A 22,788-nucleotide genomic window follows, 5' to 3' on the forward strand; every position below is an offset into this window, starting at 1 on the left:
TGGTATCAGTTTCAAAGTTTCAAAGCTCACCCAATGGCCCCCTCTTCTCCTTATCTTGTAACATTCTTGTAAACAATCTGGCAGCTTGAATCTGTATGCATTCCTCTCCCATGGACCCCCCCTTTCCCTAACTGCCTCTTCTGTCTCTAAAATCCTTTCAACATGCTGCAGGCATTCTGGGAATCGAGAGAACTGGGTTCGAAACCCACGATGGGTTCTTAATTTTGCACAGCAAAGAATTCAAATGCCAGCCAGCATAGAGTGTAAAGTGAAAGTGAGTTTATTAGTGAAACAGTGAGACAGAGAGCTAATCCACAGGCAGAGCAGCCCCCCTTTAGCAGAATTTGCTTCCTTTTTTGAGGTTCCTTTATTTTAATGGGGCGGGGGGGTATCCAAGAAGGGGGAGGGCTATTCAGCATCTTCACGGGAAGTGGCAGAGATTTCTCAGAGGAGTTTTGTGGACCATTTTGTGTCTTCATGTGGGTTTCCCTTCGAAGAAAAAACCAAAAGGAGCCTTCTCACTATATGCTATCCAGAATATGCAGGCTCAAACACATATGAAGAGGCAGCTGCATTCATGCAATGTCAGTTTGAAGACCTCAATAAGAGAAAGGACACAAAGGAAATAGACACCCGCTTCACATGCGCCACAGATACTAAGAATGTGCAGGTTGTTTTTGCTGCCGTAACAGATGTCATCATAAAAAATAATCTAAAAGACTGAGGTTTCTTCTAAATTTTGCCGTGAATGGTTAAAACGCATCCTCAAACCAAATGAGTACTTATATGTGGATCTCTCTAGACTAGAGTCTTGTAGCAACACAGAATGTAGCACATGGCAAACACATCTGGACCTGACCAAAGTTGCTCTGTTTTGTTTTTTTTTAACCTAAAAATGTGAAAGGTGGCCCTGCAGTGTGAAACGGCAGTGTTAAAGCTGGGCTCTAGTGATTGATGATTTCTGTGCAAGTGTACCTATGCAAATGTATGTATACATGTATTTATAACTCTCGTTTTCCATATTACTTTTAGGTTTTAAGAGTCACAACATATAATGAGGCTAAGGGTTACCCTTAGGTGAAATTAGTTCATGTTGGATCAAGCTGGTCTCTGTTCAGTTTTAAGCCATAAATTCATTTGATCATGAAACTTGCTTTCTTATTTGCCCAGGAGTAATGGAGGGCAGCTGCTTCTGTTAAATAAGGAAATCAAGTCACCAGATATTGATTCCCTGAGTGGCAAGCTGGGACTCTCCTCACAGGGGTTCTGGTCCTGAGGGCGAGGGTAGTCTTATTTCCTTGTTAAAGGTTTCTGTAGTTTTTATTGATTACAGCTGTTTCACCACATACCCTATTCTCAAGCATCCACAGAGCCAAGGTAGAAACCTGTATCATTCGATTTTCCCTCCCAGGTTCCTTGATTCTGTGAGCTGATCTCAACTTGACCCTGGCGCTCCTTGGGATGCGCTGCGGAACTCCAAGCCGTGGTGGAAAGAATTGAGCCAGCAGACCCTGGCTGTTCCTTCCTGCTTCTGACCATGCACTTCATATTTTTACATGACAATTTTCATAAAGATTTAGTTTGAGAAAAAATTCCGGAGGCTTGAACAATGTTGAAAACTGCTAGTTCTCTACCATTTTATAGTGCCTCCTTCATAATTTAATGGAAAGTAAAACTAAATTTGAGATAAATTAAGTTTATTTTACAGTCTGGGTGGCTGTACTTTGTTCGACTGTTACATCCACATACTTCCTGTCATCATTTTACTAAAGTGTTTCTAGAGGTGTGATTTTCCACTTAGGACCTTAAGTTTCTCTGTAGACAAGCCAACCTATTTTTAAGATGCAGAAAATCTAAAGGAATGGAGGCAATGACATCGCAAGGTTGGCAGGGGAAACTGAGTGAGGCTGCCAAAGAGACTCCAAAGGGTAGAATTATTTATAATTTTACTGTATTCCAGGTTAGAATGTCTGTCTTACAGATCAGGAAATTGTCTTGTAAAGGTACAGTGGTAGACCTGGATTCTCAATGAAAGGAGCCCATTAATTAAGTTGACAAGTGATAATATATTAGTCAAAAATCTCTCTTCTGGTAACCTTTTCAAAAAGTGGTTTACATATATCCCTTAACTAGTTTTTCTCTCTTGATATATATATATAAAAGACCAAGTATTACTCAGAAGGCTATGTGATGAGCATGAATTAGAAAACAGTGATGTCTGATGAATTTCCTTGTTCCCCTTAAAGAATGCTACCAACATGCCCACCCATGACTCCCAGATTCAGTGTAATTCTCCCCTGGAAAGTTCTGCATACACAACAGATGTTCACATGCTGGACCCTACCATTCTATGCTGGGCATCTTCTTTTGTTGATAAACTTTCTAAGATGAGTCAATATCACCATGTTAGTAAATGGTGATATTGACTCATCTTAGAAAGTTTATCAACAACTTTAAATAGTGTTTCTGATGGCTTTTCTCTTCCCTCTGTGAGCTTTTGATGATATTTTTCTTTTTGCTTATGTTATTTATTCCAGTCTGTTTATCCCTTGACCCATTCTGCTAATTCTTCATAATCTTATCCTGAGGGATAAAACCCCTAAAGCAGCAGCATGTTGTATGAGCACTTCCGTATTCCCCCACCCTACCCAACCACTACTACCAATGTGCCATCTACTCACTCAGATCAGCACTGCTGTGTTCCTAGAGCAGTCTGTCCAAGGAGACCCTTCGGATTAGTTGCTATGTAGCTTCTAATTCCAATTTACCTCACATTCTACACTTGGACCAAACTGCTATATTCCCAAAATACACAAGACTGCTTCATGTCTCATGATTCCCCCCACCCCCACTCCTCATCCAGATATTTCCTTCTGTCTCTCCATTGTTTTGATTTCCAAGCCTTAAATGTCTTTTGCTCTATGGTGTTTCTTTACCGACTTCCAAACCCAAGAATGACTGATTTCTTGTTTTGTCTTTCCTTCTCTATATTCTTGCCTAACTTCTATACTGAGCTATAACTCCTTCATTAGAAAGGATTTGCTCTTTTTGTATCCTCAGCAACTAGTAGAGGAGCTGGCCCAATATAGGAAGTGTTTTAAAATTATTTTGGGGTTGACTGAATGAAGTACAGCTCTGGCATATTGGCCCACTTTGCATTACTGGCCTCACCTTTGGTTCCTTGTATAACACTTGAGCAGGTTACTCTAGTAATACTAATTACACTAATAGATTTTCTTCTCTACCCTCTCTTCCCTGATTTTTGCACTAAAAAGCTAATTTTTATGGCCTCCATCACCCAGACTCCCTTGGCCTCTAGTTTTTTTCCTGCCCTTTTCCTCCTTATTTTGACACTATTTCTATGGCAACTTCAGCCTCTGACAGGCAGCCACTCCTCCATATCTACAGTTCTTACTGAGCCCTGTTGATACTGTTTCCTCCCTTTCTTCCTTTAGACTTAAAGTGCGAACAGCTTCCTGCTCTTTTTTTTTCAATATATATTTATTGATTTTTTATAGAGAGGAAGGGAGAGGGATAGAGAGCTAGAAACATCGATGAGAGAGAAACATCGATCAGCTGCCTCCTGCACACCCCCTACTGGGGATGTGCCTGCAACCAAGGTACATGCCCTTGACTGGAATCGAACCTAGGACCCTTCAGTCCCCAGGCCGACGCTCTATCCAGTGAGCCAAACCAGCCAGGGCAGCTTCCTGCTCTTGATAGTCTGTGTGCACCTCAACATTCCTTGTTGTTGTGCTGGTGGTGGTGGTGTTATTTTAATGGCTCTGCCCATACCTCAGTAAGTAATCTCTCAATTAGGTATTTTTATTTATACTATCTGAGGGATGTCTATATCCTATTAATCCTCTCTATCTCTTACAAGATATGCTACAGCACCCCAATATCTTGTTGGATTTGATATCCTTCCCTGAAGTCCATCTGCTCGCCTTAAGTTCTTGCCTAACTCTTGCCAACCAACTTTCTTTCAGGACACGGGTTCCTACTCTCCACCAACCCAACTCCTGGCCCTCCCTAGACCTAGGAGCAGCCTGCATTTGCTTGTCTGAATTTGATTATTAACTGACACCTCGACCCCTGCTGCCATATTCTGCTTAACATATCGGACACCTTCAGTTTACAATATCCTTTGAACATTGTGCATTGTATCCACTTTTAAGGGCCAGCCTTGTGTCAGGATTCATTTCTCCCACTTTTATAATGTCTGCACTTTTCTTTTCTTTTTAAAAAAATATATTTTATTGATTTTTTACAGAGAGGAAGGGAGAGGGAGAGAGAGTCAGAAACATCTATGGGAGAGAAACATCAATCAGCTGCCTCCTGCACACCTCCCTACTGGGGATGTGCCCGCAACCAAGGTACATGCCCTTGACTGGAATTGAACCTAGGACCTTTCAGTCCGCAGGCCAATGCTCTATCCACTGAGCCAAACCAGTTAGGGCTGCACTTTTCTTTCTCAATAAGTTGAACTCTTGAAGGCATGCAAGCTTCCTATGTAGACTTATTTTTGCATCATGTATGACTACTGTGATATGTCTTATTTGCGAGAGATAAAAATGTAAATATCCATGTTTTTACCATTACCCTGATAAAACTTGGGGCTGCCATTAATAGAGGCTAAGCACTTTACAAAACCAGAAAGAGAAATTATCCCACTGGAGAATTCCATATTGCTATAATGATTTTTAGGTCATGGTGGCTATTTTCTTCCTTGTACCTAGTTTAAGCTAAAACTAGTTTGCTATATAATTGTTGCCTTATAGTCAGGTTTTCCAAATATATATATATATAAAAAGAGGCTGCCTGTCCTTGTTTTGTGCCATGGTGTCTGTGCTTTTGCAACTATAAATAACATTGGCTCTCATTTCTGGCACATAACACTGCAAGCTTCTATCTAATTTGCTGTCCATACTCACCCTGAAGTCATTTTCAGCATTGCTGCTTTCCAAGTATTTTCTTCTCATTGAGTATCTATGTCTCACTTTCCATAAAGCTATTCATTTTCCATTTTAAGGTTGACACATATCCTTCTACTGAATCCTTTATTCTCTCTAGAAACCCAATTTTCTATTCCTGAGTGGTGGTATTTTTAAATTTTATTTTGCCCTTATTACAAAAACAATACATAACATAGGAAAAAATTGAAAGAAAAAGAATGAATAAAACCACCATCCAGAGATAGTTGTTGATAAAAATTTAATGTATATCTTTGACTACAGCTATAGGTAGATAAATATGTAGATACTAGAGGCCCAGTGCACGGATTCGTGCACTGGTGGGGTCCCTCTGTCTGGCCTGTGCCCTCTCACAATCCGAGACTCCTGGGGGATGTCAGAGAGCTGGTTTCAGCCCAATCCCTGCAGGCAGAGGTGGTTATATTATTTATATTATTATGCAGCATTCCTTTTTATTGAATAACTCAAGAATTTCCACACATACAGAAAACGTTAAAAAACAGTATTATATTATTTTTAATAGCTATATGATAAAACTTGTGTGAATACTGCTCAGATTAAGAAATAGAACATCACCAGCATTCCAGAAACCTTTGAATATCTTTCTATTCACACTCCCCTCCTTTGCAATAAACATTATCTGGACTTTTAAGATAATCAGCTCTTAGCTTTTCTTTATAGTTTCACTACCTATGTTATAATGTGCATACAAATATATGTTATTATATCTTCTTCATGAACTAAATATTTTATCAGAATAAACTGATTTTATATCTTTAGAAATGCTTTTAGCTTTAAAGTTTATTTTCTATTAATATAGCTTCATCAAAATATTTTCTTCATATTTAAGTATATGTTTTTGTATTCTTTTAGTATCAACCTTTTGGTTTTCTTAGATTTTCTATGTGTCTTACATATTGTACATAGTTGAATGTGAAAATTTTTCCAGTATGATGGGAAAATTTTTGTCTTTTAGCTGAAGAACTTAGTCCCTTTAATGTAATTTCATATGTCTTTGGATTTAAATCTACCGTTTTACTTTGTGCTTTCTATTTGTTTCACATGTCCCACATATATTACTATCTATATATTTTTTTCACTCTCTTTTTGGTCATCTTTTGGATTGACTTAATAATTTTTATACCTTTTTCCCTTTTGCATGTTTCCGATTTATGTGTTTGCTTCTAATTTTGTGATTGATCTAGGGGAATTATAATAATCATACTTATCAAAGTCTGAAATTTATTAAAACTTTCATTTTTCTTCCTTATATAATAAAGAAGTTAGATCATTTAACTTTATTTAGACCCCCTTGTGACTTATATTTTATTACTGTTTATCATTTTAATTCTAGTGTTACTATTTAACATCACTAGACATTATTTTTAAATGTATAGTTCATGGTCTTGTTCATTTTCTCACATACTACTTTTTTGATTATCATTTTTTCTTGAATCTCAAATTTTTGGAGGTGGTGCCTTTGGAGGTGATTAAGCCATGAGATTGCAGCCTTCATGATTAGGATTAGTGTTCTTATAAAGAGCATAGAGAGCTAGCTCCTCTCCTCTACCACATGATGGACACAATAAAAAGGGGTCATCTATTTAAATATACCATATTACAAAGTGAAGGAAATACATCATCTTTTTGTTTAAATATTACCTATATGGTACTGTCACAAATTTACATAGGAACTGGGTAAAAATGCCATTTGGTTCACTCCCAAGTGTTTGATATTTCTGATTCATTGTATTTCATAAATGCAAAACTAAAATTACCCTTTTTTACTAGGTTCTAAGATTAGAATGACACATTAGCCTAGATTATCATAATATTTAGAGGTTCATTTTTTTTTTAATTTGAACTTCATCAGCCTTTGAGCTGTAAGCATAGCTAACTAACTTAATTGGTACCTTGCTACATTCTTTATTTTTTCTTAGTATGGTAAAATAACTTTAGGCATTTACCAAAATTTTATCCTATTACACTCTAAGACTGAGTTTTGATATATGGTTGCACTATAAAAAAACTAAATTTGGAAATCCCAGTTATTTGCCCTTCAAATCTTGAATACTAAATGTACCTTCCTGAATAGAAAAAAAAAATACACATATTTTATAAAACTGTTTTAATGTCATGCTTTTATACTGCTTTCAGGATGCCTGTCTGGGCTGTAGGAAAACTAAATATTCAAACTGCTGAAAATTAAACTTTTCTCTTCTGAAATTCAAAAACATTTTCATAAATCCAACATTGGCATTATAAGACAGAATAAAAAAACTTCCTTTAGTCTTCTTCTTTTATTATGCTAAAACTAATTTTTCTGTTGCAGAAACAAGCAAAAAATAAAAATAATTCACAAACTTTAGTATCCAAACAACTTTTTACTTTCCTCCATTTTACCTCTTACATAATTCTCTTGCTTTTGTATGTTATTTATTTTACTTAAAAATATTTTTATTGATTTCAGAGAGAAGGAGGGAGAGGGAGAGAGATAGAAACATCAATGATCAGAGAATCACCAATTAGCCGCCTTCTGCACACCCACTACTGGGGATGGAGCCTGCAACCTGGTCATGCACCCTGACCGGAAATTGAACCATGACCTCCTGGTTTTTGGGTTGTTGTTCAATCACTGAGTCACACCAGCTGGGCTATTTTACTTTTGTTGTCTACATTATTTTATTCTAACTTTTATAAATATGTAATCTATATAAGTATTCTTCCAAATGTACCTCTATATTTAATTATATTAATTTACTTTAATTCAATTACATTTAATTCAATTCCATTATCAAGGCATTAAGGGCTTATTTACTCTCAGCTGCCAGGTACATAATATATATTATTTTATAGTCCTTTTAAAACATTTTCAAAATTATTTATGTTGATAAGCATTGGATCCCCTCAAATATAATATAATCTTGTTTGGAAGTAGATTAATGAGTTAATTCATTATTTCATTCCAAATTTTTATTGAGCATGTATTACTGCTAGAGATTATGCTATGTAGTGGGGGGAAAGTGGTAGGCAAGACTGATGTGATCCCTTCATTCATTGAGGTTAAGCTTTCATTTTTATACATATGGAAAAAATCAGGACTGATTTAGGATACAATCTGATATATATTGCAGAGATAAAATAATAAGCACCAAAATGGGGCCATGAAGGAGAAAGATCAAATTGTGATTGATTTATTGAAGAAAATTCAAGGGGAGGTGGGACTTCATATCAGCTTCATAGATAGACAAAGCTTCTAATTAGAGATGCTGATACAGACATTTTTAATAATTTCCCTGCCTTACCAACCACTGAAAGCAACCCAAGAGTCACAACCCCAAGCCATAAATTGAGAATATCTGCTATATTGGAATAAATTGAGAAAGAATGAAAGACTTAACCTGTATCCAGCTCCTTGGATTTAAGATTCCTTGACTACTAAATGTCATAATTCTGAGAAAAGCTCAAACCATCCTTCTAATATTAGAATGACATGTAGAAGCCGAGGCTGGTCTTGGGAGAGTCAGAACAATGCCCCATAAGAACTCAGTCTGATGTAAAATGTTAGGAAAATGGAGCAAAGGAAAGAGTAGTCTTTCTTGGTGAAGGAAGGCCTAGATGAGGACTGGAGGGGAGCAATGTGGATTATCCCTCACCTAGGGAGCCCATCTTTTCAGGAGGGTCTCAGCAAGCCATTGGACCTCCTGAGTGCCAAAAGCTAAATGAAGATGCTGGACCAGGATAGAGGACACAGAGAATTTAGTGAGGGAGGTTCTATGATGTACAGCTCAAACTGAGCCTTGAAGATGACAATCTCACTTCTGCTGACACCCTCTCCAGTTGCTCTAATAGAATCGCCTCCCTTCTGTAACCAGAGAGGTGCCAGCTCATAGAATGAAGGAGAAAAGAATATAAGCAAGATGCAGATGATGGAATTCTACCAGAGGAGTCATTTATCACAGAAAATGAGAAATCTCAAAGCATACTCCATAGAAAATACAGTGATTACAAAAAATGTGGAAAATAGACAAAAGAAAACAGAAAAACTAAAGAGACAGCAAAAAAGAAGAAAAGCAAGTTGGCAGAGCTTGTGTGTGTGTGGAGGAATAATGGAAGGAAGAAATTAAAACTATTATTGGAACAAAATACAAAATAAAGAGTGAAAATACAGAAACACAGCACCAACTTGAGAATATCACACAAAATGAAATAAAAAAGAACAAAAATAGAAAAACAATTAGAGAGATGATTAAGATGGAGACAAAGGGGTCAACATAATGATAAGCTGTAATTCTGAAGAAAAAACATAGAAATATGGATCAATAAAATATTCATAATTATCTCAATTTTCTTTCAAGCATTAATATTAAAGATAGATGATCTCTGGTGACTAGCTCAGGGAATAGAGCTAACATGACCCCTTCTTGAAATAGAAGCTCCTTTACAAAATGTCATTAAAAAAGAATAAATGTAAAGAACTCAGAATTGAGAAACCATGATAAAACTATTTAAATATAGAACCAAAGATACAAATGCCTATAATTACAGATATAGAATTGAAAGCAACTATATAAATCTCAAAATTGTAAAACATAGGGTATCCCCAAAAATGTACACACACACTTTGAATAATTATAAAGGCAGTGTTTATTAAAATACATTTCATTTTCAAAATTGAGTAAAGTGCATATACATTTTAGGGGACACCTTCTGTATAATAAACTGGGAAGGAGGAAAGAATTGTGTGTACCTCTTGCCTTTCACAATGGGGAATATACAGATAGTGCTTAGTGTTGAAATATGAAATTTTATAAATGAGCTGATATATTAACTTTTCATCATTTTTACTTAGAAGAATTATTTAGAAACTTTATAATTATAAGCATGTCACATGAAGTTTAGCAATTTATTTTGAGGAACATATTTAAAGACAAAATGTGATATTCCATTAAGTTACCAAATCATTCAGCATTTGTCATTGATGGCTTAATCATCATCCTATCTAATAAAGAGTGAATATGCTAATTGACCCTCATGCCATCACAAAGATGGCAGTTCCCATGGCCAATAAGGAGGGAATATGCTAATTGACTGCCCTGCCCTCAATGATGGTGGCGTCCACAGCCACAAGATGGTGGCACCCAGTCCCCTTAGCCCCCCAGCTGCCCAGGGCCGGCTCAAGGTGCAGGCAAGCCTTGGATGGCGGCTGCCCAGCCGCCCAGGGACAGCCTGAGGTGCAGGCAAGCCTCAAATGTCAGATGCCCAGCCACCCATGGCCACCCGAGGCTCAGGTAACCAGGGCCAGCTGAGGCTTGCGCTGCCAGCAGTGGCAGCAGCAGAGGTGTGTTGGGGCATTGCCTTCCCCTGATCGCCGGGTCGCCTCCCACCCCTGAGGGCTCCCGGACTGTGAGAGGGGGCAGGCTGGGCTGAGGGACCACCCCCATCCCAGTGCATGAATTTTCATGCACCGGGCCTCTAGTTAGCATAATAATATCCATTTCATAGGGTTACTTTGAGGGATAAATGAGAAAATATATATAAAGTGTTTAACATAATACAAGGAATATAGGAAGGTTGAAATAACTAATAACTATTATTATCATAATAAATGTTATGGATAAGTAATCATAATAAATGTTAACATTTATTAAACTTTGATATGCCACTGTTCTAGGTAAATTAATTCCTTTAATATTCAAATAAACTATGAAGTAGACACTGTTATTGTCCTCATTTTTATATGAAAGGAATTGAGATATAAGAGCTTAAGTTACTTTTTCAGATTATACACTAAGTCAGGCGTCCTCAAACTATGGCCCGTGGGCCAAACGCAGGTGTTTTTGCCATTTTGTTTTTTTACTTCAAAATAAGATATGTGCAGTGTGCGTAGGAATTTGTTCATAGGTTTTTTTTTAAACTATAGTCCGGCCCTCCAACGGTCTGAGGGACAGTGAACTGGCCTCCTGTTTAAAAAGTTTGAGGACCCCTGCACTAAGTGAATAGAACAAGGTTTCACACTAAAGTAGAATTTTCTTGACCACTAGGTCATACTGCCTCTTAGTAGGTTAGTAGTGCTCTGCAGTAAACAGGTGTGAGAGTGGTAGTAGAGGAAGAATTGTGAGTAGCAGTAATAGCAGTAGTGATGGGTTATATTTGGAGAAATGGAAAGAAGCATTAGGGCATCAAATCTCTGAGTGGATTAATGAGGAGACTCTACAAAAACATGGCAAACTCAAAAGAAGAAAAAGAAGGAGGAGGGAGAGGAGAAGAGGGAAAGGAAGAGGAAGCTGAAATGGAAGAGGAAGAGGAGAAGGAGGGAGAAGATTGTACATACAATTTTATTCACCTCTCTAATTATTTTCTTATGATAAATTCCTAAAAGTGAAATTGCTAAGTCGAAGGATATGTGCACTTTTAATAGCACCGGAAAATTACTTTTTAACAAGGTTAAGTTAATTTATCTTCTCAGCAGAGCATGACAGTCAATGTCTGTTTCTTCCAATTCTCACCAATTCTCGATAATTTCATTTTAATAACTGATGAGAACTTAAATAGCAAGAAATGCTATTACAGTTTCATTTTAACTTTCTTTTTAATTATTGAGTTGAACTTTTAAAAAGTAAGGTATAACTGACATAGAACATTGTATTAGTTTCATTACAACATAATGATTTGATATTTGTGTATGTTGAGAAATGATACCATAATAAGTCTAGTTAATATCCATCAGAATACTTAGCTATACAGAATTTTTTTATTAGAATTTTAAAAAATATTTTTATTGATTTGAGAGAGGAAGGGAGAGGGGGAGATAGATAGAAACATCAATGATGAGAGAGAATCATTGATTGGCTACTTTCTGTAAGCCCCACACTGGGGATCAAGCCCACAACCCCGGGCATGTGCCCTGACCGGGAATTGAACCGTGACCTCCTGACTCATAGGTCGACATTCAACCATGGAGCCATGCTGCCTGGGCTTGATGAGAATTTTTAAGATTACTCTCTTAGTAACCTTCAAATATATAATATAGTATTATTAACTATAGTTGCTATGCTGTACATTATGTCAACATGACTTACTTGTTTTATAACCAGAGGTTTGTATCTTTTGACTCTCTTCATCTATTTAGCTCACTCCTTTATTACTTGTCTCCAGCAACCACCAATATGTTCTCTGTATCTATGACCTTGGGTGTTTGGTTTTTTGTTGTGGTGTTGTTGTTTTGTCTTCCTTCCTTCCTTCCTTCCTTCCTTCCTTCCTTCCTTCCTTCCTTTCGTTCCTTCCTTCCTTCCTTCCTTCCTTTCTTTTTGTAGATTCCACATATAAACAAGATCATGGAGTATTTGTCTGTATCTGTCTGACTTAATTCACTTAGCATAATCCTTTTAGATCTATCCTATTATTGCAAAGGGAAATTTTCATTCTTTTTTATGTTGAATAATATTTCATTGTATATATCTATACCACATTTTCTTTGCCCAATCATCCATCTGTGAATATTTAGGTTGTTTCCATATCATGGCTATTGTAAATAATACTGCAGTGACCTTGGAATGCATTTAACTTTTTGAACTAGTGTTGTTTTTTTGTTTTGTGTGTGTGTGTGTGTGTGTGTGTGTGTGTGTGTGTGTGTGTTTCCATTGTCTTTGGGTAAATAGCCAAAAGTGAAATTGCTAGATCAGATGCTGAACTTTTTAAATCTCCTTATTGGATATTTATATTCTTTGCCATCTTATAGTGGGGCATATGAATTGAACTATTAATTTGTAATGATCCACTTTTATAACATAAATGCCTCTGGAAGTATTGATGCATTGAGACATGAGCAGCCTTGCTGCCAGACAGAATTCACGTCTCACCTGGAAGCAGGAAGCTGAGAAGGCTCTGAGGAAGTTGTCCTTTCTCTCTGGGGAGGTAGGATTGTGTGTTTGCTCTTAGAAGACAGCCAGGAAAGCTTTCATTTTCTAGGTGCTGAACCATTCCTATTAAGGGCTTTTTAAGGTTGTGGGGACTCCAGCTATAAGCTGAGTGAAGTGTGTAAAATGGGATTGTTTCAGGAAGAGCTTTATCAAAATAAAGAACATAATAAATTGGAGAGTGATGTCTCTTGTAAAAATCCCAAAATGGTATTGCCAAGTTGGAAGGAAGACAGACAAGACATCTGGGAGATGAATGATGACTTAAAGGGGACAAACAGGAGATCAGACAACAGAGAAGTTGAAGGCTTGTTTGGGGACCAATCTATCCCTTCTGGTGCCCATCTTGTATATAAATGACCCAGGATGTCTGTGTAAAATTGAAGTAGTATTTGACTCACTATGCACTTTCTAAGAGCATGAGTTTCCCTATTTATCTTTGTATGCAGAATGCTAAGATTATGCCAAATTCATAATAGGGGCGTGAGAAATATTACTAGTTTAACTAAAATAATAGATGTAGTAAAACAGTTAGCAAAAGGCCTAGGCAGGTACAGCAATGATGCATGGATGTTTGGAAAAAGAGAGGAATGGAGCTCTTTGCCACATCTACTGTGAGGACGAAGAAATGAGACTGTCGACATCCCTGAAAATGTGGACATCATTCTGGAGGGACGTACAGTTTTTGTGAAGGGCCCCAGAGGCACCCTGTGGAGGGACTTCAACCATATCAATGTGGAGCTCAGTCTCCTTAGAAAGAAAAAGAGGCTCCGGATTGACACATAGGGAAAAAGAAAGGAACTGGCCACGGTTCTCACTATCTGCAATCATGTACACAACAGGATCAAGGGTGTTATACTAACTAGGCTTTTGTTAGAAGATCAAGTCTGTGTTCGCTCACTTCCCCATCAACATCGTTATTCAGGAGAATGGTTCTCTTGTTGAAATCAGAAATTTCTTGGGTGAAAAATACATCTGCAGAGTTCAGATGAGTTCAGGCTTTGCTTGTTCAGTATCTCAAGCCCACAAAGATGAGTTGGTTCTTGAAGGAAATGACATTGAACTTGTATCAAATTCAGCTGCTTTGATTCAGCAAGCCACAACAGTTAAAAACAAGGATATCAGAAAATTTTTGGATGGGATCTATGTTTCTGAAAAAGGAACAGTTCAGCAAGCTGATGAATAAGATCTAAGTTGTCCAGCTGTAGAAATAGCAAGATGCTGAACAATTTGTCACACTTGCGATATTCTAAAGATGCAATAAAAGTCTTGTATTGGGGAAAAATAAAAGAGGACTGGAAAGCAATAATTGGGGGTGGAATATGGTTATCAAGGTCAACCTCACCAAATAAAAAGGATACACCAAAGGCAAGGCAACTTTAATAGGCTTAAGAATTGAGAAATCGATGAAAACCAAGAAGACTGGGAATACAGACATTAGAAAACAACAAAGGAATATCTTGATATTGGCATGAACATCTGCCTCATAGGTGCATATATATATTAGAATCTATAACAGGATGCATTTTCCAAGTGGATCAGTCATTCATTTACTTACTCAGTAACTATACATTGAGCACACATCATGTGACAGAATATGCTACTCATTGGGCATATGATGGTGAACAAGGTACATTCTATAACTTCAAAAGCAAATAATTACAACACTATAAGGCCATGATGAGACTATGGGTTTTTAAATGAGTTTCAATGGAAAAGCCTAACCCAGCCATGGAGATGATGCAGGCTTCCCAGAGGAGATGAGAAAATAAGGCTATTTGAATGACTAGTTGAGCTGAGGGAGGAGAGTTAAGAGAGTAAATTCCTGAAAGGGGCAGCAGAATGCACCACAATATGGAGTTGAAAAGATTTGGAGAATTCACTCAGGAAACCTCATGCATTTTGGTGTGCATAAAGCCTAGAGCCTGCACAAGAAGCAGGCATATAACTGATTGGATTTTTAAAATTTTTCACCACCTATTGTATCCTTAGTGGCATGACTTAAAATAAGTACAATTCTTAAATATTAGTTTAGAATTGTTGAGACATAAAAGTCAAAAATTGGCTAGAACATGTTGAGAATGTTTACATTTTACTGGAATATTTGTGTGCAGCCACAGAAAGGTAAGTTCCATGACAGGCCAAACTCAACTATTATTTTTTGCCATTGAATCCCCAATTTCTGGAATTATGCCTAGAAAATATTTGTTGATGGAAAGTAAAGGAATGAATGATGCAGCCACAACTTGACAAAATGTTTAACATGAAATGCTTTAAATTCCAGATTGGTTTCTGGCTGATATTTTTGTATTTATTGGCCTACTTCCCTGTTCACCAATAATTTGTGGTCAGCAAATAAAAATCAATGTTAATATTAGCCTACATTAAACACAATTAGCGAGGAAAATCTTCAAGAAATAAAAAACATCATGCCTTCTAAAATCAAATATTTTTCTTAGATTATTTCAGTGTTCTCCACCAGGGACAATATCCTCCTCCCCACCCAACACACACACACACACACACACACACACACACACACACACACACACACACACACGATATTTAGCAATGTCTGAAGACATTTTTTATTGTCAGGACAGGAAGAATGCTACTGGCATCTGGAGGGTAGAAACAGGGATGCTCATAAACATTCTACAATATACAGGATGGCCCCCACAACAAAAAAATATCCAGTCCAAAATGTCAGTAATGCTAATATTGAGAACTCTTGGATATTTTAAATCAGGGTCTCTACTTATTTGGCACAGATCAGCAGTGGTGGTTTTACTTTTAATGCTTAGCACTCTTCTAGCTCTTAAAGTCTGTGTTTTTATTACAGAAAATGCATTTGACTCTTTAACCTAACAAAATATAGTAGAAGGCATAGATGAGAAAATGGATTTTGGCTCTTGAACAAAGTGTGCATGGAAGAGTTAGCCATTTGCCTGCTGCTAAAATGAGATAAAATATTGGAGCCATTTTTTTTCTTGTTTTCTTTCCAGAAAACAAGATCACTGTATTTTCATTTTTTTAAGGAAAGATGGTAATACTTCGCCCACAGTTATTGATAAATAATGGTGAGATTTCAAGCACTGACTTACTAGAGCTCTTTGAAACACATCTTTCACTTTTCCTTTGTTCTTTAGGATTGAGTTTTTATATAAACTCTACCTCTGTAAGTATAAGAATTTATAACCAAGGTTGGTCTTCATTTTTGGCTATAGTACCAGCAATAGTTAACCATTGGTAGTGGATAAACTACTAAAACAATTGCTACACCATAGACATAGAGCTTCTGCTCTAAGCCTCCTCACTATCATCCCCAGTGACACAGCCCCACTCCAGACCCTTCTCTATCACCCCACACTTCAGCAATTACAGGGTTAATTAATAACTGCCCCAGTAAGTGCCTGTCAGCTCCAATAGCTTCTGTTCTGATTGGCTGATTCCAACAGCACTCCCAGCCTCCCCAAGTTGTTAAATAATTTGAATAGTGTTTTGATTATATCACCAGCTACAACCTTGGTCAAGTAGTTCTGTCATTATTATTGGTTGTTAAATAATTTGAATAGTGTTTTGATTATATCACCAGCTACAACCTTGGTCAAGTAGTTCTGTCATTATTATTGGTTGTTAAATAATTTGAATAGTGTTTTGATTATATCACCAGCTACAACCTTGGTCAAGTAGTTCTGTCATTATTATTGGTGGAGGTGGTGCTTATCTTCTTAAATGTCAATAAGTGAAAGTAGGTGAAAAGCTTCTTTTCCTTGATATCTAGGTATTTGTTTAAATGTTTTCAAGGAAAACAGAAAACCTCAGATACGAACCAAAATTTGGTCTTCCACAATTTCTTCCTTGAAGTTCCAGGAAATATATCTATGTCATTTGGAAAATAAATTATGGTAAAAAAATTCATGGCAAAAATGTGACTGTTCTGTTCAGGTTCATTTCAAATGTGCAATACACAGAGAATTATAAATAATAGTATAAATGAAGCACAATTTCTAACTCATAAGAATAAAAAAGTGACAATGATGTTTACATGGAGAAAAAAATAGTGAGGAAATGAGCAACATGAAACAAATGGTTTAATTATAGAGTACTAATTCCATATAATGAGATATTAAATATACAAGCATGATAAAAAGGGAATGACATCATTCAATTTTCAGGCACTAAAATTCCTGAAAAGAGATCTCTTCAATTATAAAATTAAAGATATTTCAATACTAATGTCATTATTATTTTTATAAGTTTAATCAATACAAAAAGTACAAAGACAAGAGTAAAAAATAAGTCCAAGTCTCACCACTCAGAACAATTATCATTAATAACTGGTGAACCTTGATCTACATGTTGCTTAATGTACTTAGGCAGACATGATGGATGGATGGATGGATGTTTAGATAGAAAGATAGGTAGATAGATTGAAAAACAAAGTGATATTACACTATGTTTTATTACAAATAATTATATTTTACTAATTCTGAATTTTTAAAAAGCAAAATAACTTTTGGAGTTGAAATTTTTTTCTGAACTTTACACAGAGTTCAAGAATGATAAGAGATAGTCCTTTCTAGAATTTTTATGGATAAGAGAAAAATGCAAAACATTAAGAATTGACGTTTTTTAAATATTTGTTTCTCTTTTTAAGGCCATCCTTATATTTTCCTTAATAGGAAACATTTGAAATTAGCAGACTTTCTTATAGCATCCTCTTTCCCAGCTCCTGAACTTTGTTACTTATTAATAATTTATTCTAATATAGTCATTATCCCCCAAGTTATTTAGGCTTAGTTCTGCATTTAAATAGAGTCCAGGCCCATCATCAGCCTTTTCGCTGAATCCATACATGATGTTTGTGTTGTTCTGTGATTGATTTAAGAAGTGTACGTTATCTGCCTACTTTTTATGGAATATGAGGATTTAGCCCATTTATACCAGCTCTGACACACATGTTTGCTCTTCACATTCTCTCATTGTGGTTATATCATCATTTTTATTAAATCAATGGTCAGTGATTATATTAATATGACTACAAACATTTTTGCAGTTGAGCCATGATTAAATTTCAATCCCATACAGATTTTTCCACAAATTAGTGTTTGCTTTGCTTTTCTATGTTAATATTGCTAATTCTTTCTAAACTTAGCATTATTTTCCACATGTCACAATGCTTTAAGTAATGGGTTAGGTCAATTGTTTCCTCTCAAAGATGTTGCTTCTAAGGAGCCTTCTATTCTCCTGAGCCAGTCAACTGACTTCTCTCTAAGGCTGCAGCGACCTTGCCACCTTTGGTTGGATGTGACCCCTTTCTTGTATGTCCTATGATTTTGGTCCTATTTCCCAAATCTCATCTTCTTGTCACAGGGAACACATTTTGAGTAAAGAGAGCTTGGAAGTAAACATTTGAAATCTTGCATATCTGAAAATGTTCTTTTTTAATCTTTATTGTTGAAAGTATTACATATGTCCCCCAATTTCCCCCCATTAATCCGCTCCAGCCCTCATCTTATGCATTGAAAGGTTGCCAGTTTGATTCCTGGTCAGGTCAAGCCTGGGTTGTGGGTTTGATCCCCAGTCCCCAATCAAGGCACAACAGAAGGCACCTATTGTGACTTTTATTGAAGTCTCTCTCTCTCTCTCTCTCTCTCTCTCTCTCTCTCTCTCTCTCTCTCTCCCTCCCCCTTCTTCTCTCTAAGCATGTCCTCGAGTGAGGATTAAAAATAATAATAATAAAATAAACAAAAGAAGTTGTGTATCAACTTTCTCAGCTTCTTTTTTTTTTTTTATCCTTGAGAGTATTTAAGTCACAATTAATACTTGAGTTGCAGCTATCTTCTTGTTTCATTGAGGATAAATAGTGTTTCCATAATTTTCATTTTCTGTTAATACTGGTATATTTCAAGGAAGGAGATTGGATCAGAAAATTGTATTCTTCCATCTTCAACTGGAATTCCAGTTACTGAGAATTTTAAATACCTTGAAGTTTTATGTAAACTAGCTTGAGGTAAAATCAAAATTCTTCAAGATTCCTGAAAATAATCTCTTTTTAATAGCTATACAATTTTATTATATTTTTATTTTTTTAAATATAATTTTATTGGTTTTAGAGAGAGAGGAAGGGATTGAGAGAGAGAGAGAGAGAGAGAAAGAATATTAACAAGAGAGAAACAGCATCCATCCATGTCCTGCACATGGGCTCCTTGGAGAGGCAGGAGAATGCTCTGGGTAAGATGCCCTCAGGGGAGCTGCTCCTCAGATTAACCTTGCTGAGGCTCTTACCCTCAGAGGCTGGGTGTCTCCGCTGGGGATTGAGCCTGGAACCTGGGCATGTGCCTTGACTGGTAATTGAACCAGTGACCTCCTGGTGCATGGGTCAACACTCAACCACTGAGCAACACTAGCTAGGCTTAATTTATGTTTTGTGTTTTTTTTTTAAATTTTATTCTGGCAAAATTTAATCTTAAATATTTATTGTATAACTTTATTTATGTTTACTAATTCTTGAGTTTTAGAATATTTCAACTTGACATAAAACTACCTATGATAGGTAATGAGTGTACATTTTAAAAAAATTTTTTTTTAAATTTCTTTATTGATTAAGGTATCACATATTTGTCCTCATGCCCCATTCCCATCCCACACCCCTCCCCACACATGCCCCCACCCCCTTGTTGTCCTTAACCGCTGGTTAGGCTCATATGCTTGCACACAAGTCCTTTGGTTGATCTCTCCCCTTTACCCCCACCCTCCCCTACCCTCCCTCTGAGGCCCGACAGTCTGATCCATGCCTCCTTGTTTCTGGGTCTGTTCTTGTTCATCAGTCTATGTTGTTCATTATTTCCCCTAGATGAGTGAGATCATGTGCTATTAGAAATACACTTATAAGAACCGAAAATGAGACAAGCAATAATGGTTATGCTGACAGGAAATGAATCAGTCTGTAGTGAGTTTCTTTCTGGGCCAACAGTTCTTTTGAGACCCAATTACAATGTCCAACAGTTCCTTATGTGTACATGTCAGCACTGACATTTCAGTTCTGGATGGTGGACAAATGGTGGTAATGCAGGTCTGACTCCCTCTGGTTTGGTCCTGGGCAACCTGCAGTGATGCACTGCTGCTAACTGCTAGTATGGGAAGACCACGTCAGCGTCTTCCATCTCTGGACTGCTTCTCTTCTGTCTTCATGGCTGGAATAGTCCTGTCGATTCCTCTCTGTTGTTGGAATCCACATGGTCATGGAGTTGTTATAGCTGTGGAAAGCTGTGTCTTTGGAGGTGGAGGTCCCAGGTTCTGTGAGTCTGCTGCTGGGGTAGCAGGATATTGGTTGGAGTGGGTGCTGGGTCGCGGGGCAGTTCCAAGGCCTGTCTTGTTGGTGGTGTTGATGAGTTTCTACCTAAGGCCATTCTCTGCTCAAGATGGCGTGGGCTCCCTCTGTGCTAGGGTCCTGCCGTCCCGGGAGTGCCCGCAGCAGTGGTAGTCTCTCTTTGTCAAGGAGAGGCTTTCTGCCAGCCCCTGCTGCTCCTGCGAGATTTAACTTTCCCTCACTCACTCTCACACACCCCACGCACAACCACACACTCTCCTTTTATACCCTCACTCACTCACTTCCTCTCTCTCCACTCCATCCTGCCAGCCGCCATCTTCCCTCTTCGAGTGTACATTTTTAAAAATATTTTTAAGGATAAGTCAATAATGATATAACACATATATTTCCTCAGATTTTCTGCTGTGATGCCTGATAGTATTAGATGTATGACCACTGTTTGTTTGTTTGTTTGTTTACATTTATTTTTGTAGTTAAAATCATCAAGGCCCTATTAAAACAATGGTCTTGCCCTGTCTGTAATATTTTGGGCTATTATGAGACCTTTATAAGGACAGTAATATGGAAATACTTCTTTCTCAGGTACAAGTTTGCTTTTAAGACTTCTAGAACCACAGTGTTATAAAGTGTAATTCAAAGCCTGCATACCTACAAATGACATCTTGATTTTGTAACTGGTCTTCATGAAAAATTATTTATCCTTAAATATATTCTAACTAGAGGCCCGATGCATGGAATTCATGCAAGAGTAGGCCTTCCTTCCCCAGCTGCTGCCGGCACCGGCTTCCCTCTGGCACCCAGGACCCTGGCTTCCCTTGCAGCCCTGGCTTTGTCCAGAAGGATGTCTGGTCTAATTAGCACATTACGCTTTTATTATTATAGATATTTTCTCATTAGTACCACATTTAAAAGGCCCAGAATAGTAAGAGGAATAATGATGAGTAGATGCAATAATGATGGCCAGGTATTTTCCATCTAATGACTGGCAGGAATTCTATCAGAAATAGAAATGTGTAACAACAGTTATCAACATTGTACTACCATACTCCAGAAGAGTTCATTGCAAGTGAGATGCACATTGTTATTTTTAAATCTTCATAATACTCTGCAACATGGCAATGGCATACTGCATAGGAGAAAAAAATATCCTTTCAAAATAAACTTTAGTGTTGGAGTATATTTTGCTAATTATTGCAAAGTTATTGCAGGTCTCAAACTACCAAACTCTTAAACACAAATGTGGAATGTCTGATATGGGAACACTGTATTAGGATTAAACCATTTATTTCCAAGGTGAAACTGCTTTAAAAGCAGTGTTGTAGGTATCAAAAGTTAGATAACGTATACATAAATGTGGAAATACAGTTGATAATCTAGAACCGTCAGTCTGCATTTTTTCCAAACAGAAAAAAAATAATCTTTCAATAGCAACATGGGATATATTATTGTCAGTCTATGGCAGAGAAACTTACGCTCACCATGCAATTTTCAGCCCCCTAATAGTTAAGATCTATGTGAGTAGTTCTGGCTAATTAACTCTCAAAAGGGTTCTGTGTGTCACTTCTGGGCTAAACCTATGGAAACCCATATTTGATTTTTCAGTCTTGCTCTTGTTTTGCTACAGCAGACATGGAGTTCTTAGTGTCTTAATCTCAGAGCTTCAATAGCCTGAGTGCCTGAGTGAAGAAGTGGAGCAAAGTCCCATTAATCTGCAAAGGACATACAGTATGAATAGGAAGGAAGCCTTGGCTGTGTTAAGTCACTGGGATTTTGTTGGTGCTTGTATCTTTCAACAAATATGTTTATTTCATATAAATTATCTGATTCATTGGCATGAAAAATTTAATAATATTATCTTATCATTTCAATATCTGTAGAATCTGTGGTGATGTAACCCCTCTGGCTCCTGAGAATGGTTCATTTTTGTCTTCTCTCTTTCCTGTTATGTCTAGCTAGAGGTTAATTTATCTTTTTGGTCTTCTCTACAAACAATATTTTGTTTCTATTGATTTTTCTACCTGTTTTAAATTTTCTACTTAATTGATTTGTACTCTCGTGTGCTGTTTTCTTTCTTTTGCTTACTATAAGTTGAATTTCATCTTTCTCTAGTTTCTTACAGTAGAAACTGAGATCATTGATTTGAGATCTTTCTTCTTTTCTGACATAGGTGTTTAGTTAGTGCAATAAATCTTCCCCTAAGTATTGATTCAGTGGCACATAGTTTGGCAGTGTGTTTTAATTTTTATTCAGGTCAAAATACTTTCTAATTTTTTTCTTTGATCCATGGGTTACATATGTCATTTAGTTTCCAAGTTTTTAAGGGTACCCCAGAGATTCTTATACTATTGATTTCTAATTTAATTACATTTTGGTTAGAGAACACACTTTGCATGACTTGAAGTCTTTCAAATTTATTGAGACTTGTTTGATGGCCCAGAACACGGTCTATAATGATAAAGATTCCCTGTGCATTCTGCAGTTGTTGCTGCTCCATAAATTTTAGCTGGTTGATAGCATTCTTTCAGTCATCTATCAGCTTGCTGATTTTTTAATCTACTTG

The 22,788-nt window shown here is 36.9% G+C and overlaps 1 protein-coding gene and 1 pseudogene across 1 annotated transcript in view; both read left to right on the forward strand.

Moving 5' to 3' along the window:
• PTCHD4 (patched domain containing 4) overlaps window positions 1-22,788 on the forward strand; it is a 170,946-nt gene that overhangs the window by 67,245 nt on the left and 80,913 nt on the right. The window lies entirely within an intron of this gene.
• LOC114226950 (60S ribosomal protein L9-like) lies at window positions 13,100-14,086 on the forward strand (annotated as a pseudogene).

Source organism: Eptesicus fuscus, chromosome 10 (assembly GCF_027574615.1).
Source record: "Eptesicus fuscus isolate TK198812 chromosome 10, DD_ASM_mEF_20220401, whole genome shotgun sequence".
Taxonomy (NCBI): domain Eukaryota; kingdom Metazoa; phylum Chordata; class Mammalia; order Chiroptera; family Vespertilionidae; genus Eptesicus; species Eptesicus fuscus.